Source organism: Saccostrea echinata, unplaced genomic scaffold, assembly GCF_033153115.1.
Source record: "Saccostrea echinata isolate AGI-Se365-2 ecotype Australia unplaced genomic scaffold, CSIRO_AGI_Sech_v1 ptg000047l, whole genome shotgun sequence".
Classification (NCBI taxonomy): Eukaryota; Metazoa; Mollusca; class Bivalvia; order Ostreida; family Ostreidae; genus Saccostrea; species Saccostrea echinata.
Window position 1 is genome coordinate 5,072,802 of NW_026889796.1, and position 17,748 is coordinate 5,090,549.

Consider the following 17,748-nt stretch of genomic DNA (forward strand, 5'->3'; position numbering starts at 1 on the left):
GGTCTCATTTTTCCACTATAAATTCCCTTTGTAAAAGCGAGGCTGAGATCAAACCTGAGCTTGTCTAAGTTTTTATAGTTTTATGGCCCCGGAGCCATGCAGTTCTAAGTTATTTCCTCAAAAACCAGTGAATATAACATTAAAATGCAACTTTTAATTAACTCAGTTCCATATTTGGTGTACAAGTATGTAATATTTCTACATTTGTTAAAAGATCCATGTACGAAGATTCGAAAAATGGAAGTATTTTCTTTTAACATACGTGTAGTCCCTTACATATACATGTTCTGCATTTGAAAATAAATTACAGCTAGGATCAATATGTACCTCCAGCTGAACATGTAACACCATTACATGTTTTCTTTGCAAGGCTCGTTATTACAGAATTTTGCATTTTAGAGGAAATTGGATGTACATGTGATCCTACCAGTGGTTATCCAACTTTTACTCATGGATCAATTTTTAGGGAAGAAATTCTTTAAAATCATAGAAATATGTGGGTTTTTAAAGTTTTCAATAATCCGAACACAAGATTGGATTTAATGAAATACCCACACTGGTTTCCAAAAAGTCATAAAAGTTCTTACAAATAAAGATATACTAGCAGGATACTAGCAAAGATATACTATAGTAGGATCTAGTCAATGTTCTACCAAGTCTCTTTCTTGAAAAGAAATCGTATAACTGTTCGGAATCCATAAGATTGAGCTTTAGGTATAAATAGTACTGAGTTTTCTGGACAAATTCATTTAATTTATTGAATTATGTTTTGTAGAAAAGTATGTGTTTTTTAAAAATATTTTTCTTTTTAAATTTTATTTTATTTTTAACACCTGAAAACTGACACGATTATTCCTCTTAATAATGTGTATCTTCAAATCGATTTTTTAAAGTAATTACTTTAAATAATAAATGTATTTCTTATTCAGAGGTGTGGGATAATGCGTACATATTCTGTATTCCAAATGGCAGCTGGTGATGTAGTATTTCTTTTTAGTATTATCTACGCAGGATTGTGAGTATTGCACAAAGTATCTGATAATTTATAATCGAGGCACAGAACCAGTGTGTTTGTGGAAGGTAAAAGGAGTACCGTCAATGAACTCGTTACAATTCGTATCCTTGAATAAAAATAATATGTGAAGTAATATGTCTTCAGAGTCCACTTCAGTAGAAATAAACAGCCAAAATTCAGTTTTGGAAAGATATTAATCTTACATGTAAGAAAGTTGATATTTGCAATTGTCTCCAAATCTCATCCTTGTTACATCCAAGCTACATCACAGCTACTGCTGGGAAAATTTAATGAACTGAAGTTGTTATCTATCCCAATTTCTTTTCACACTGAGTAATTATATTAAACATGATGGTGTCAACAATTAAGTTAAATAGGTTTTCAAAATGTGGAAAAATTGGAATCTTGATTTAGCTATTCCAAATAGCTTGATTTAGATATTTAAGGTCTTCCGTTTCCAACGGAAGACCTTCTACTGATTGTGACGATTAAGATTATTAAGGTCTTCCGTTTCCAACGGAAGACCTTCTACTGATTGTGATGATTAAGATTATTCTTTTTTTTTTTTTTTCCTAGACGCCAACTTTGACGCTTCATATCTTCCTCATTCCTAAACAGATTTTGTTCAAATTTTCAGAGCTTTTAGACTTTACAAAACACTGTCAGAATACCGTAATACAATTCGGAAATTACCTTCTGTTCACGAGTTATTCCCCTTTGATTGAATTTTGCATGCCTCCGATTTCCAGACAAAGGCTCAGAAATGGTTATAATTGGAGCACAAAACTCTTTGAAATTGAAAAGAGGAAGCATTGAAGTTGTGCACATCGGTTTTTGTTTTTTGATTTTTGCATTAAAAATGGCGCTAGAGAGGGGTCAAAAGTTAGAACGCGGAAAACAGCAAAAAATTTGACATATTTTCCTTTATATCTTGAAAACTAGAAATATTTTGTTAATACATGTTGAACAAAAGTTGTGCATAATTGCAAGGGCTTTCATATTATACTATTTAAAAGGGGCTGGCCCCTATGATTAGGGATCTTGGGCCCTTAAAAGTTTTTGCTGTATAACTCAAAAACGGTAAATATTTCGATCTGGATCTTGGGAACAAAATTGTTCTTTTACACCTTTTTGATCTAATGAAAATGTTGTTTTGTTCGAGTATACCATGGGTATTGCGTAATACGTATTAGAAAGCAGGCCAGGTAAACACGTAACGTTTTTCATTCGGCAAGGAAATCAGATCTCTTCATTTGTATAACTTAAACAGACTTGCTATCAATAATATACCCTGCGGTATTTAATGTTAATTTTCTTCTAAATAAGGTTTTAAACGTGTTCTGTGGTTCTCTCATAAATTATTTTTTACAACTTTCTTTTCTTTTTTAATTTAGTTTTAAAGGGAACAACGTCTTCAAATAAAGGAAGGAATTAAATGTATCTATATAACTATGTAAGTAATATTAAACTTTAAGCATCGAATAATTAATGATCATTAACTGTACGCATTTTACGTTCTCCATGTTCACCTAGATGTTTTTAATTATGTAACACAACCCGCGATCCCACGTTGCCGAGGTCACCATCGACCAGCCACCTGCGGTCATAAACCATGTAAACAAAACAAATATCTGTGAAGACTGTGATCACGTTTTAAATCCATCGTGTAGAAACAACGACTAATGAAACATTGTGTTTTTTTTTAATTTATATTGAATCTTTAAGATAACTTAATCTCATCTTTGATTTAATCTTAATTTCAAACACTAGTGCATAAAATCATTTCGAATTTTAATCGTTTTTTACCGGCCTGTTCACTGTCGACACAGCAATGCGATTTAAAAAAAAAACAATTTATTTCTCTGTCCCGTGTAATTGTATTCTATTTCAATTGTAATTGAAAAGGTGCTAAGGCAAATAATTGCAATTAGTGATGGAAGTATTAAGTATTAATACTTGTGTAAAGTATAATTTTTACTATCAGTCTCTTAATTGTTTCTTCATTTAATTTTTCATTAAATATTAAACTATATACATCAAATAATACTTTTAAACATACAATAATTCACGCCTTCTTACAGCACAGTTTACATTCTGCTCTGTCGCTTTGTAACCCAGTCTTCGTGCACACGTGGCCGCAGAGAGCCGGGGTCATATCGGTGTTAAAATACATTGTGTACTCATAGCGATTAATGGAAAATTGGTTTTGAAATCATTTCGAATCTTACATATTATTTTATTTTACTCTATCTCACGCTTATTTTTATCAATCCTTACCGCCCGTGCATTTATTCATTTCAAGTTTTACGCATTTTAATTGCCGACTTAACCATTAAGTTTGCAACAATTTATTTTTCTGTCTCGTGTTTTAAACTGCATGTACACATGCATGATAATTGTAAGTGGAGGTGACTTTTTCAATTCTCGGCATCCTCACAATGTCAAGGTATTGTGATTTCGGAACCTTAATTGACATTGGGAGGACGAATTCTCGGGAAAATCGAAAAGTTTTACGGATACATACATGCATGCAAGTACAGAACATGCTCTTTTTATATGCACGATCATGAATTCGAATGTACAAGTGTACATGTATATGCAAGAGCGCCCCAAATGTACGCATATCGAGTGTTTTAAATACAGAGAAATACAAAATCCCCGGTCTCTGTTTTACATTATCTTTGCAACAAAATATTGGTTAATCTGAAATCAATTTTATTGATCTATAGCTTATTTTGAAGTAAATGATCGGTCCACTGAGTTGATAATGAGTTGTTTTTATAACGGGTACATTTAGAGTATTCCGAATCACTTTTTACATTTTGACTGTAAACGATTTTATTAACAAGTTTATAAATGGTTGGTTGGTATTAAAGGAAAGCCAATTCAATGAAAAATCAAATTACACGGCGAGTCTATCTACGATACAGCGGCCCTGACAGGGGTTATATTTACATCACCTTTTTAGTGTATTGCAGGTCACTTCGGGTATTTCGAATCACCAGGTAAATGGCTAAAAACAGTCAGATACATGTAACAACATTATAATTAATGAATTAGTTGGTATTGTTTACCAAAAATATCAAAAAAATAAAAAGAATTATTTTCTTGTTGAATGTTGTTGTTTTTTTTTTTAATTAAGTTATTAAAGCCCCCCCCCCCCTCCCCCCCCCCCCTTCTGTAGACACACCATAAAACAGCGTTCTCAGAGGCGGATCATGCAGAAAAGCAAATACCAACAGAATATTACTTTCTGAAATTACCTGATTGTAAATTGTTGTCCTGTAAATATAATCATGATAATTATGTAATTTTTTTTACCTATGTGATTTTTTTAATGCAAATAATTAACATTGAACTGTCATAATTCTACGAGTAGGCTACCAAATAATGATATAATGATGATAAAAAAAATTGTGAAAAGGAATTAAACCAACTCATGTTTAGATTTCATGATTATCAAGAATGACGTATATCACTGCATACGTGTACTCGTACATATCAACATTGATTTTATTTATACATAATTTTATTCACATGAAGTGAATGGGATTAGGCAGCAGGCATAGCCTATTTTAGCCCCCTTAGGTCAAGGTCAAGGTAAATACACTGATCAAGTGTATACCGGGACCCGGGATAGTCTTATTATAGCTCTTGCTTTGTCAAATCATTACTTTCATACCCCTTGCATTTAAGAAAAACAATGTTAAAAAAAATAATAATCTGACATATAACAAGCATACATGTAGCGTGTGCAATTTTTTTGGCTAGGGGCATGTACACACGTGGTTTGAAACTGTAGGGGGCTACAAATGCGGCCATAACTAGTATATTTTTGAGGTGTTATAAAAAACAAATAATACTCACAAAAGCTTATAAAATTGCCGTTCTATCGATACCTAATACGCCATGTTTCATCCACCAACAACGCCACGACATCGATGAGAAATACCATGCAACGTTTCTACACGGGCATTTTCTTCGAAAAGGATAGGAAGTTAATGAATTAAAATAATTAATTCTTTTAGTTAATGCATTATGTTTACCTCTTTATTTGTTGTATGCAATAAGTATAGACCTTACTAATAATGACTGTTTGGTTGTCACACCTGTGCATGTGTCGTGCGAGGTACAGCGGTAACGTAAATTACCGAGAGTCGCGATATGCTGGGTGATTCGGAATACCCTAAATAACTGTGGTCCATTGAATTTCTACTAGTAAATCAACCTGTCAAATCTAACATGGACCCACATAATACGACTAAATTCGTTTCATGAATGAACTGGTTCTTAACAAATATATGTACAGTATACAATATCTTTTCTTTAGATCTGTTTGTTTATTATTTTCAACCACAATCTGCAGTACATGTATAGTTACACGAAATCCATGCACAACGGCGCTACACCTGTCAATCAAAATCACTCGATATTGTGAACTCAGTCTGGTGTTACGGCAGCATTTCCGAAGTGATTCAAAATATTCTATCGGCTAATTCTAATTTTTCGCGTTGAATAATAATATTTTGGAACAAAGTTGGAATTAAGGCTGGAGCTGCATGGTGTGAATTTATCACACCTGCAGCCTGCAGTCTTCCCTTCTTACATGTATATGTATATGAAGCATCTGTTGAGTAATGAATCAGAGAGCATAATATGCGGAACAAGTTTGATTGAGATTTTTACTTTCCCTTTAAGATAAAATGATTAATAACATAATTTATGCATTTAATAGATACATATAAATGTACATGTATCGCTTTTTAAAAACAAGAATCTGTAATTGAAAATGTGAAAGTGAAGAGTTTACGTAATAGTTCTTAACCAAAATTTAATGACAGTTCATTCCTTCCTAGTCTCTATATAACATTTAATTACGAACGTGCCCTCTCCCCTTCAATTGATGTCTTATACATGCTTTTAAATTCTGTTTAATGTATCACGAAATTTCCACAGGTACTTGTGGACAGGATCCCCCCCCCCCAAAAAAAAAAATTCAACCCCGATGTTTGTTGGACATTTTTTCCCACAAATTATATTTATTACACTTATTCATCATGTGTACCATAGGAAAAAATCGAGTACAAGTACCTGTGGAAATTTCTATTTGCCCTCCCCCCCCCCTCCCAAAAAACTGAAATTGCTTTCTACGGGCTTGACAACAGGTACTTGTGGACAGACCCCCCCCCCCCCCCCGATATTCAACCCCGGGGCTTGTTGGACATTTTTTCCACAAATTATATTTATTGCACTTACTCATCATGTGTACCATATGAAAAAATCGTGAAAACCCCAAAATAATCGTTCCACACAAAAAATGCCTCACTATGTATAGTTAAAACATTAATTTTTCATATTTCTTGATGAAATTAACATTTAAAAAATCAACACAAAATTAATACCGAATTACATATCACTTGAATTTATCATAAAGCAGAAAATCTGTTCTGCGGGCTTCAAGGCCAGCTCAGGAACCTAAAGATGTCCTAATTTTCCAAGTCCAGTACAGAATGTAAAATAAATGAAATAAATCACACGATCACTGGGATAAACTCAAAGAAAGAAGACTCTTTAGGAAAAGATATTTTGATTCGACTTATAGACTGAAATAAACCGATATTCTCTTTTTGCCACTCTTTCCTGGTGCCCTGGGACTCTGAATGTAGGATCAGTATTTTTTTTTTTCACAGGTCCGTTGTACGGATTGTACGGGGGGGGGGGGGGGGGCAGACCTTCTGAAAATAGTCTTTTGCTGTAGTTTTAATATGTAAATTTTGATTTAGTTGTTGCTTGCCCCCTCCCCACTCTTTCTTTCTCTACGGTCATACATAGGCGAATCCCAGCAAAAATGTAATGACCCCCCCCCCTCCAACACACACTTTTTTTTTAAATGTGTATTGCGATAGGACTTAAAATTGGAAAACATTTTCTGCATATCTCTACATCGAAAAATATAAAACAAATATTTTTTTTTTATATTTCCTTTTTAAAACAACATAGATAATTATGCATAGCTAACTAAATACTGAATTAAATATTTATCTTTGCAGACAATATGCTCTGGGTTATAGAACATGATGTGACAGCGTATCGTAATGCACCTTGTAATCCTTTGGATTTTCAGATTTAAGGCCAATGCGAAAACCCAAAGACGCCGACATTTTTTTATGCTACTGTAATCGAAGATCCGGGGGCATACAGTTTTTGTCCTGTCCACCTGTCTATTTGTCTGTTAGACTGTGTTAGCCTCTTTGTCCGCAAAAACTTTAACTATGCCCATAAAATTTGATTGGTTGGAACTACTGCTTTCATATTTCTTATGTGTATTCCTAGTAACAAGGACTTCCTTCAGGAACCAACATATTTGACCTCTTGACCTTGAACTTGGAGTTTGATCCTCTTTCGCAAAATTTTACCAAACTATAACCTTGGCCAAAACTTTTGAACAGTTGGTGCTAGGGCTTTTATACTTCACATCTGTATCCCTTGTGATAAGTCTCCTTCTTGGGTATAAATATGTTTGACCATTTGACCTTGGAGTTTGACCAACTTTTAAACAACTTTAGCCTTGACAATAACTTTTGAATGACTAGTACTAGGGCTTTTATATTACATAGGTAATTTTCTTGTGACAAGGCCTGTCATTGTATACCTTTAATTTTGACCATTTTACCTTGACCTTTGAGTATGTCCTACTTTTGAAAAACTTTAATCTTGGTTTTAACTTTTGAACAGTTGGTGCTAAGGCTTTTTTAATACCACATGTGTATTCCTGGTAACAATTAAGACCTTCCCTCAAGTACAAACAATTATGATCCCTTGACCTTGGAGTTTGACCTTTTAAAGAAATTAACCTTGGCCATAACTTTTAAACTGTTGCTGCTGTGGCTTTCATACTATTATATATTTCACAGTATATTCTTTGTTCAAGACCTTTATTTGGGTAATAACATTTTTTTTTTTATCTTTTGATCTTGACCATGGAGTTTGACTTGCATTTGAGAAACTTTAACTTTTGCCATAAGATGCCATATGGGGACATCAGTGTTTCAAAAGCACACATTGTTCATTATCCAAATCGGGCATAAAACATTTACTATGATCCTTTAAAGCAGTGAGTTGAACCTAATAAATTACGACTATAGAAATTATGATAATTTATTTCGATGTATGGTCTAAAAAAAACGTTTATTATACCTCTGTGAAAACTAGCTTACAAGTGAAAAATCACTAGTAAAATAGAATTTGATTGGCCGAGAAAGTCACGTGTCCATCATGTTTGCCCTGCAACAAAACGTCGTGTTTCACGATTGTGACGTCACAATTAAACGAGTAAGGAGTTAGATTGTTTATAGCAACGCTGCTAACTTCGTTCGCGCGGTAACAACAACTAAAAATTCACCCCAAAAAAATCACCTTAATTAATGAAATTGCATACAGATAGTAGATTAAACGTTCTTTGTTAAAATGTTTGCACTTTTCAAAATTCGTTTATGGAAATACAGCTAACATACGTCATGAGACGTCACAGTCTAGACGTTCCAAATGTCTCGTGCTGTTTGAAGAGGCGGATCTTAAAATTAAGTGAACAATGCACTCGCCCAACGGTCGCACCGTCAACATATTATCGTTGATTGATTGTGTCGATTTAAATGTGTAAAAATGTAATGGTGTTTGAATGTTACTGGTGTGATCACAGGAATTTTTTTTTTAATGAAACGAGGCTATTGGTGTACCTGTAACTTACATCTCTTTCATATCGTTCTCATCAAGTGCATGGTTGCTTTATTCATTGGATCTCCTTTGTAATTCCTGCATTTTGGTTAATTCGGTATTATAAACAATTTATTGCATAATAGTGAGGAAGACATAAAGATTTCTTCACAAATGAAAAATCATATTTCCCTCGGGCGTTGCCTTCGGGGAGTATGATTTTTCATGGGCGAAGAAATCTTCATGTTGCCCTCGGGGAATATGATTTTTTATGGGCGAAGAAATCTTCATGTCTCCCTCACTATCATGTAATAAATGCAAACTGTGAACTTGTCAAGTCCGAAACACACAAAAGGGTATCGCTGATATCATACAGAGTGTATCATTGCCTTGATCAGGCCCATAGGAAGCAAATTCAGTTTTTTTTTTTTTTTGGGGGGGGGGGGGGGGCACAACCATACATTTTCAGTTGACAGTTGAGGGGGCACTACTACCATAAATTTCCTGACAAGCAAAAAAAAAGGTCACCAACTACCAAAAATTCCTTGACAAGCAAAAAAAAAAAAGAAGGTTATCAGACGTTTTTATTGAGGTGGCACAAGCTGTAGTATCTATGTCTACTATAGTAATCTATATATCGGCAAAATTATTGGGGGCACGCCCTCCCCCTCCCTCGGTTCCTACGGCCATGTTGATTAAATTTAGGGTCACTAAGGAAAGAATGTTTTGACTGGATGAATGGTCTGAAAGAACATGTGTTAACTTGTCGAGTCGGTAACACATAGATGGGGTTTGCTTATAACCAGGCAGAGTGTGTCATGGTTTGATGCAAGGTCATTTGAACGAGTTCAAGGTCATCAACGGAGAAACAACATTCCTTAACTGTCTTTCTACTGGTGAGACATTGCAAGTTGATACCCCTTACAAGATTGCTTATAACCTTAGAATGTGGCATGACCTTGACTCAAGGTCACTTCTTCCTGTTCGCAGCTCCAACGGAAGACCTACTCGTTGCTTTGCAACGAGCTCTGCTCTAGTTCTTATTATTCTTTTTTTTTTTCCTAGACGCCAACTTTGACGCTTCATATCTTCCTCATTTTTAAACAGATTTTGTTCAAATTTTCAGAGCTTTTAGACTTTACAAAACACTGTCAGAATACCGTAATACAATTCGGAAATTACCTTCTGTTCACGAGTTATTCCCCTTTGATTGAATTTTGCATGCCTCCGATTTCCAGACAAAGGCTCAGAAATGGTTATAATTGGAGCACAAAACCCTTTGAAATTGAAAAGAGGAAGCATTGAAATTGTGCACATCGGTTTTTGTTTTTTGATTTTTGCATTAAAAATGGCGCTAGAGAGGGGTCAAAAGTTAGAACGCGGAAAACAGCAAAAAATTTGACATATTTTCCTTTATATCTTGAAAACTAGAAATATTTTGTTAAGACATGTAGAACAAAAGTTGTGCATAATTGCAAGGGCTTTCATATTATACTATTTAAAAGGGGCTGGCCCCTATGATTAGGGATCTTGGGCCCTTAAAAGTTTTTGCTTTATAACTCAAAAACGGTAAATATTTCGATCTGGATCTTGGGAACAAAATTGTTCTTTTACACCTTTTTGATCTGATGAAAATGTTGTTTTGTTCGAGTATACCATGGGTATTGCGTAATACGTATTAGAAAGCAGGCCAGGTAAACAGGTAACGTTTTTCATTCGGCAAGGAAATCAGACCTCTTCATGTGTATAACTTAAACAGACTTGCTATCAATAATATACCCTGCGGTATTTAATGTTAATTTTCTTTTTAATAAGGTTTAAAACGTGGTTTATGGTTCACTATTAAATTATTTATTACAACTAGTCTTTCTTTTCTTCTTTTTTAAATTAGATTAATAGTGTTCAAAAGCGGAGAATATTAAATCTATCTTTCTACGTTTATTATTACAACAAACTTTGTAAGTGATTTTAAACTGTATGCATTGAATAATTCACGATCATTAGCTGTATGCATATTACGGTCTCCATGTTCAGCTCGATGTTTAGTTATGTAACCCAACGCGCGAATCCCACGCCTTTGATCGAGGTCACCAGTGTACTAGCCACCTGTGGCAATAAACAAAGCTAGTATTTGTGATCGCGTATAATGTCAATTTTGTACAAAGAGCTATTAATTAATGGAAAGTTATGTTTTTGATTATATCGAATCAGTAAGATTACTTTACCGATCTTTTATAATCTTAATTCCAAACACTGGTGCATAAAAATCATTTTGAATTTTAATCGCTGTTTTTGTCTGTTCACGCAACAATACATTTTAAAAAAGTATTGCTCTATCCCGTGTTGTTGTATTTTAATTCATCTGCAATTGTAATTGAATGGGGGCTTCGGTAAATAATTGTAATTACTACGCATGCTACGCACATATTATTTTTACCATCACTCTTGTGAATGTCCATTTATTATTTATAGAATTAAATAAACATTAACATAAATAAAAATTCCTTCAAATATACATGTAATATAATTCAAGTCTTTGTAATATAGCAAACAGTTTCATCCATCTCTGCCGCTTTGTGTCTTAAGTATTGTAGTCCAGTCCTCGTTTACATACACGTGGCCACAGAGAGCCGCGGGCACCTCGATGTTGAACAAATTATTTTTTCTACTTAACTTGTTACTGTATGCGAACAAAATGATAAACGTGTAATTATTTATAGGTTCCCATTATTTTTTCTGAAAATCAGAACACATTTATCAGCTCTCTTAAGGTTTTACGGACACATACAATGTACACGCATGCAAGTACAGAACATGCACGTTTTATAAGTGCATATGCAAGAGCGCCCCAAATATATGCATATCGAGAGTTTGAAATACAGAAAAATTCTAAATCCCGTATTTTTTTTTTTTTTTTTTTTTTTTTCATTATTTTTGCAATAAAATATCGACTACACTGAAATTATTTTATTGATTTACAGCATATATTAAAGTGAATTATAGGTCCGCTGAGTTGATCATGAGTTGTTTTTATAACGGGTAGTCCTCCTGGCCAGTCATCGTCACGGTTTGTAACATCGTAATTACACAGGTAAATGCTAAGATTTCAATCCATATATTTTCCATAAGAAATGAATTACCGGGAGATGTCTCGTTTTCTCTGATCATATATTAATTGGCAGCGTTTATGAACAGCTGTTAAAACACAGGCCTTTGTAAACCGGTAAATCACAAAAAAGAAAAATCCGAGACATAAAAAACAGAAAATATAAATGTCTCTGGAAATAACATTGCCTTTAGATAACTAAAATAAATTAATGTCCGCCAATTTTTGAATTAATCCGAACATTCATTGATGTGTATCGGTATAGTGTACCTGTACAGGCAGTGTGTATATTTTTATGAAGCCTTCGTCCAAACGAACAATATAATAAATCTTGAATGAATTAACTAACCTTTTCAGTACACACACATTCGCCTATACCTGAGATCTAATCAAAATCAGATCTTTTTTACGGCCCGGAATTCTGATAGTCGCTGTATTTCTAATCTGATTGACTATACACGTACCTTTAACAAATATTCTTTAATTTTCTTCGGGACCCCTGCATCACTACTCAGGTGCTGTACCGACTGAGCTACCCAGGCCGATATCCACGACCCAAACCATTACAGTTTAATTAATAAATAATTAATAAAACTTTTATTAACTAATATCTTCATTTTTTTTAAAACAAATTTTTAACTTAATTATAAGAAATCAATGCAGGTGCTCCACGTGTCAATTATTGTGATAGAGGTACTTACCACGTGACCTGATCATAATGCATTCATATTGGTCAACTCTGTGATGCATGTGTGTATTTATCAAACCTTTCAAACTCTTCCCTCTTGACACCATCTTTAAGTGTATTAAAAAGTCAAGCGACTTCCTGTCAATTTTGAATATCGCCACCGCACGTGTATTTTGAACTTTGATCACCAATTTCATTATTTTCATCAATAATAAATATCCTTTTAGCCTGTCATTTTCGGAATTTTAAAAACTAAACTTCACACAAAAAATCACGGACTTCTTGTTAAAATATAATGCAAACAAACGACTGAAACATCTTGAACACAAGAAGGGTTGGTGAGGTGCATAACTACATGTATAAAATAAAAAAAAGCAAAGGCGGATCCAGGGCCGGCGCGCCGGGCGCACGCACCCCCCCCCCCCCCTTCCGTTCCGTTTTCGAATTTTTTTGTATGTAGAACTAAAATGTCCATTATCCTTGAATCAAGGAAAAAACATCTCTTATTTGTAAGAATTTGTCAATTTCTGGGGGCTTCGCCCCTGGATCCCCACCAGGGCTTTGTTATAGACCCTCTGGGGGCTTCATTGCAGCCCCCCCCAGACCCCTCCCCTGCCTTCTACTTTGCCCCCCCCCCCCGTTATGAAATTCCTGGATCTGCCACTGCAAGGGGCGTAATAAACAAGAATAATATAACTTTGAAGGGATGTGATCATCGGTATTGGTACTTTTACCTATGATATATACACAAGGACTTCTAGATCTACACGACAGAAATAAAGCTTGAGCGGTAGCTCTGCTTTAAAACATGTATCTACTTTTCGGTACAATCATAGAAAATTATAAGTATTTAGCAAATCCTTGCTACAAAGCACAAACACCATAATATTAAACTTGACATGTAACTAAAATTATTCCATCAATAATCCACGAACATACATTGAAAGGATTATAAATATCTGTAGAAATTAAAAAGCAATTTGGAATTTTTAAAAAAAAAAACTGTCGGCGAGTTTCTTATTGCTGCTATTGCGTTGAACATGCCATTTGATTGACAATCTCTCTATATATGTAATATAGAATTTTTTGCATTATTTTCATTTTTTAAATATTACTGATTATTTCTATTTTTATCATTATTTTGTACTACACGTATGTGTTTGTGGTTTAAGTGCAAAGTTAGGCTGTAGATTATAAAACTATAACATATGCCAGGACAGACATTTCTACATGTTACTTTTCAAGGACATAGCATCGTTTTTGAAAAGGGGGGGGGGGGGGCAGCCAGAGAAAAAAATTAACTTACCTGAAAAGACTTCACAAGCAAAACCAAAATCGGAAAATAGCCCAGAATCCTATTTCCTGGCGGAAAGGGGTGGGGACAACGGGACAATACTGCAACAAAAAGTGGGGGCCAACGGGACTTTCAATGAACATTACTAAAGTAAAAAATTAGGTCTGAAAAAAGGGGGAGGCTGATGCTACGTGCCTGCTCTTATAGCTCATGCTTTATTTGATCTGCAATATCATAAGTTTGCTTGATTGAATATCTCGGATTCTCTCTTATCCTTTCTACAGCCTTTTAGTTTGACCAACTATGCAAAAAGCCTTTTGAACAGTTGGCGTTAGGGCTTTCATACTTCACATCCGAAATTCTTTGTGACAAGACCTTTTCTTTGGAATAAATATTTTTGACCTTGTGACGTTCACCTTGGAGTTTGACCCACTTTTTAAAAAAATCTAACCTTGGCAATACCTTTTGAACGGTTGGGACTAGTGTTTTCACATTCACAGGTGTATTCCTTGTGAAAACGCTGTTCATTGGATATCAACAATTTTTACTATTTGACCTTGACCTTGGAGTTTGACGTACTTTAAAAAAATTTAAAAGTTTTGACTTTTTACCTTTGGCCTTAGAGTTTGACCTACCTTTGAAACATTTTAATCTCATTCATAACTTTTCAACGGTTGATGTTAGGGTTTTCGTATTTTTACGAGTGTTTCTTGTGACAAGACCCTCCCTTGAGTACCGACAGTTTTGACTTTTGTCCTTGATCTTGGGGTTTGACCTACTTTTGTCATAACTTTTGAATAATTAATGCTAGGGCTTTCATATTTCAATGTCTATTTCTTATGACAAGGCATTCCTTTGGACATCGTTAATCTATCCTTGACCTTAACATTTGACTTGAGTATAAAAAAAAAACCTTTGCCATGCTTTTCAATAGTTAGTCTTATAGCGGTTTCATATTTCACAGTTATATTCACTGAGGCGAGATCTTTCTTTGGGTAACATAATTTCTTATCTCTTGACTTTGACCTTGGAGTTGGATACGGATTTGAGAAACTTAAACCTTTGCCATAAGCTGCAATACCGGGGCATCAGTGTTTCACAAACACGTCTTGTTCAATATCCAAACTAGACAAAAACATTCACAATGAATCCTTAAATCATTGTGTGGAACCTGATAAATTATTTGACTCGATCTATGGTCTGAAAGAACATGGCTAACCTTATCCAGTCAATAACTCACAGATTGGGATTTTTCTTAACCAGTATGTGTTAAGGTCTTGATGAAAGGTCATTTGGATGAGTTTGGATGAGAAGCTTTAAATTCGTTACCGTCTTTTTCTAGTGAAACATTGTTGGTATCATGCAGAGTGTGACATGGCCTAAACTCAAGTTCAAGGTCACTAAGGATAAAATATTTTGACTGGATGTATGGACTGTATGAACATGAGTGAATTTGAGAAGTTAGTAATACACAGATGGGGATTGCTCATAACCAGAGTGTGTCATGGCTTTCGCAAGGTCATTTGGACAAGTTCAAGGTCACATGCATTCCTTTATCGTCTTTATACTACAGAGTGAAACATTGTTAGTTGATACCTCTTACAAGATTGCTTATAACCTTATGATATGGTATGACCTTGACTCAAGGTCACTTCTTCCTGCCTGCAGCTCCAACGGAAGACCTATTCGTTGCTTTGCAACGAGCTCGGCTCTAGTTTATCATACTTTTTCCTTCAATGTGCAATTTGATCAGCTTGTAAAAAGAGTCATTGTGAAAGTTTTTTTTTCATTGTGTCCTACTGAGCATCTGAAGTTGTTATAAAAGCTCTTGATCAGGTGGACCAATTTGGATGGAATACCATAATGACGTAGGATGCTCCATAGGCTATCTCTGAACCAGTGTCTTCTTGGAGGTAAAAGGGAGTACCGTCAATAAACTCATTACAATACGTATCCTTGAATAAAAATAATATGTGAAGTAATATGTCTTCAGAGTCCACTTCAATAGAAATAAACAGCCAAAATTCAGTTTTGGGAAGATATTAATCTTACGTGTAAGAAAGTTGATATTTGCAATTGTCTCCAAATCTCATCCTTGTTACATCCAAGTATAGGAAATGTATTTCCTGTGATTTAGGGTGGTATGCCACATCAAGAACTTATTCAATATCTCTTTTGACATAGATTTTGTTATTAAAAGACAGTAAAGGCTTAACATAATTTATTTTAGAGACAAACAAATTTATTTTAAAAAAATGATCTTGACACGAAATTGCGAAGCACCTTCTTATTTTTCATTCGGCAAAAGCATAACTAATATGATACAGACTAAATTAAGGAATAACTGCATACTCAATCAAGATACTCAGTAATGAATGCAATATTATTGAAAATCCTTATTGTTTTGTGGTAAACAAGAAGATGCCTACCCTTTTTTGTATATGTTAATGCTAGAAATGATCTTTTTGGACATCTTTTCAGATTTGATCTAGATATCATATGTGTACAACTACTATATTGGGCCAATGAAAACCTATCACTAGAGCTGAACAATGGTATTTTTGCCGCCGTTCACAGATTTATTGTTGGATCTAGCTGTATATTATAATTAGTTTATTATACCCTCCGCTTGAAAAGCGGTGGTGTATAGTGATGGGGGTGTCCATCTAGTTGCCCGACTGTCTGTACGTCCGTTACGGTTTGGGGTACCCATCTCTTATCTTCGTCTCTTCTTATACCACTGAATAAAAGAAGATGGGTGAACATGACGAGCAAAAAGCCTATGGTGTGACAAATATGAAGGTGAAAAATTAAATCTCAATTATATCAACATTTCCTTGATATTTCATCTAACATTAAAACATACTTTATGAAAAATCTCTACAATTTGCAAAAATCTCACAAAGATTGAAATTATTTGCCCATCAAATATTATACACACACTCTAAAGAGGGAAAAGTCATTTTCTCATACTATAACACCATTTTTTGATATGAGTGGGTCTTCGCTCCCCCCTTTTTTTTTTTTTTTTTGAAAGTTAATCCTCAAAGTTTGCAAAAAAATATACATCTTTTGGTTAGCGAAAACACGGAGCAAAGACCCACTATACCTTATAAATATACTTTCATGACATAACATTCGCATATTTTCAAGAAATACTTGAAGTCCATTAAGTCAAGGGTCATATTACAAACATGCTTTAAATGCCACTGTTCATCAGGACTTGTTTAGTCTAGGGGTAAGCGTGCTAGTCTCGAAAGAAAATGATACTCAGGATTTTTATTGCTAGGGTTCGAACCCCACGAGTACCACATTATTTTTTAACACAAGAATAAATTTTGCCGAGAAAATTGTCCTTAGAAAAGTTTTGTTTACCATAATTTCATAAACTTCAATAATGAGAACATTATACTCTAAATACAAATTTCATGCACAAATTGAACATGATTTTGAAATATCTGCAGCTATAGGATCTATGCACGCTATGTTCACCCATCTCCTTTAATGAGACTTTCACAGAATCTTTGTTACAAAGTGCACCTCCTATTTTACTTTTTGATTGGGCACGTATCTTAGGATTCTCATAGCAAAACATCTGTCATTCTCTCTATGATATCAGGGGTACCCATATCTTATCCGCAACTCCTCCTATACAACTGAATAAAATTTAATGATACTTTCACCAGGGGACCTATATGCTAGTATATAGGTCCCTGCTTTCACAGAATCTTTATTTCGTAGTGCCATTGTGCACCTCCTATACTTTATGTTTAAGTCGGATAGGTATTTGGGCTTTCCTATAGCAAAAAATGGACTTTGCCATTATACTCATGAATACATGGGAGCGGGGTATTACAATGAGCTCAGTGCTCACAGTACCTCTATTTTGCATATGTTTTTGAAATTATTTTGTATGAGAACTATATGTTAAG